The sequence below is a fragment of the Silene latifolia genome, chromosome X, assembly GCF_048544455.1.
Source record: "Silene latifolia isolate original U9 population chromosome X, ASM4854445v1, whole genome shotgun sequence".
NCBI lineage: Eukaryota > Viridiplantae > Streptophyta > Magnoliopsida > Caryophyllales > Caryophyllaceae > Silene > Silene latifolia.
Window position 1 is genome coordinate 75,508,272 of NC_133537.1, and position 2,302 is coordinate 75,510,573.

At 34.7% G+C, this 2,302-nt stretch overlaps 1 non-coding gene across 1 annotated transcript; it reads right to left on the reverse strand.

Moving 5' to 3' along the window:
- Positions 1-336: 336 nt before the first annotated feature.
- On the reverse strand, positions 337-443 carry LOC141624910 (small nucleolar RNA R71). The gene has a single exon (XR_012534713.1). It is a non-coding gene; the product is annotated as a small nucleolar RNA R71 (small nucleolar RNA).
- Between the last annotated feature and the right edge of the window lie 1,859 nt (positions 444-2,302).

Consider the following 2,302-nt stretch of genomic DNA (forward strand, 5'->3'; position numbering starts at 1 on the left):
AGACCCGATCCGAACTTGTTTGCCTCTCCTATTGATATTGGAGAGGATGTGGAGCTTGACTTGCATCCAGATTGGGTTGAAATCTTTCAAAAAGATGTGTTTCTTGGTCTACCAAATGAAAATGTGTTGGACCATTTGGAGAGGTTTAATAGGAAATGCATTTTGGTGAAAAAGAATGGTGTGTCCGAACATGTTGTAAAACTCATGCTCTTTCCTCTTACTCTTGGGGATGTAGCTGAGAGATGGTTATATTCTCACCCTCCTAGCACTTTTTTTACTTGGGATGACCTTGCCCAAGCCTTTCTTACCAAATATTTTCCACCTTCTAAAACCGCCAAACTAAGAAATGAGATCTTTACTTTTCAACAAGGCGAGTTTGAGAATTTAAGTGAGGCTTGGGAAAGGTTAAATGAACTTTTGAGAGCTTCCCCTCATCATGGGATCCCAATTTGGCTAATCACACAAACTTTCTTTAATAATTTGCATCAATCCGTTAAAGAATTGACAAATGCATCGGTCGGAGGTGCCTTTGATAGTTTGGGTGATGATGAGGCAAGATCTTTGCTTGAGAAAGTGGCTAAGACCGATGATAATTATGGGTTTGGGAGAGTGACACGATTGATTGAACCACAAGTTGAGGTTGATTCTCCCTCTTATGTTCACAATGTTCAACACTATCGTGTTATCCCTCCTCCCGCAATTGAGAATTATGTGCATGCATTTTCTTATTCTTGTGATACATGTGGTTATTTAGGACATGATGTTAGATTCATTAATCTCATTAATTTACATATTCATATATGAAATAATTTATTTAGTCATAAAATAAATGTTAGATCTTATGCATGCAAACTAAAACAAGATAAGAGAAGAAATCGTCTTTCTTACTTTGGGATTTCGGATATAAGGTCACCAACAAGATCTCCTTCTTGTTAGTTCTTGAGCTTTCTTATAATGGATGAAAAAAGGTCCAAAATAGAACCTCTCCCAAAAGTATATACCCAAAGAAATCCCTTAATAACTAATATTATTATGATCTAGTATTAATATAAGTCTTACTATAAAAATTGACATAAAAATATTTTGTATTTCCTCTTGAATATTTTTGGCCAAGAGGAGAGATTTTGTGAGGTTTTATTTCTCTAAGTTTTCACAAATTATAGAGAATTATCTATTTCTTACACTAGAAATTGTATTATGAAGTAGTGTGAATAATAGAGGAATAAACCCTCTATTATTCCTCTTAGAAAACCGGTGGGGAGGGGTGGAGGAGAGCCAATGCATGGGCTTGTGTTCTTCTCAAGATCAACTAGGTTTGCATGGCTATATTAGGTTGTAATCATTGTGTTTTCCACTTAAAATAAAAACACAATATACACCTTAAACTCCCTCCAATTTTCGGCACTTTTAACATAAAATGGATGGTTCATTTTATTTTGTCATTTGTCAATTGTGACATATATGACATGTTACTTGACATGTGAAATTGTAATGTATTTTTAACATATTAAAAATCAACATACTCATAAAATATGTCATATACAATATCGACTAGTAATTCGTAATTACTTGTACCAAAACGGTTTATCAAATTATAAACTACAACGTCTTGTATTTATAATAAATTATTCATTCAATTTCAATTTCAATTGTTTTGTAAACAATAATTTTATCTAAGTAATAAAACAATTCGATTACTTTGACCGTATCCAATTTAATCAAATTATAATAAGACACGTTAATCTCACTCACAAATCATCCGTCAATTTTAAGCAATTTAATTAACTCGTATCGGCATACGATTAATTAAATAATCAGTTAAGGGTATTTCCCTATAGGTATGACCTAAGGGGATCAACTGATTACCACCGTCGCACGACAGTAATGTCAAACTCTAGTCAGCCAATCATTACCGATATGTGTGGACCAGTTGACTGTAAAATATTACATACCACATGTATTCTTAAAATGAGATTTAAACATGTGATCATCATGATCGACAGTTGTGATCGCATTATTGTCGGAGGACACATATTCCAACAATCTCCCACTTGTCCTCGACAAGTGTACGTCACCAATTCTCTTATCCTATTACTATCTCCCACTCAATGCAAGGTGTCTTTCAGGTCGTACTTGCAAGTGATCATATCTAGAGTGGTTTCCTCGATCTGGAGAATAACTGATTGACCGGAATTATCTACCATAGATACCTTCCGAGCGTGGCCACGCATTTCCAGTTCATTACTCCTTGAGTGGCCCTTAGATATTGTTATAACCCTGACAAGGGGTGGACAATTCCTAT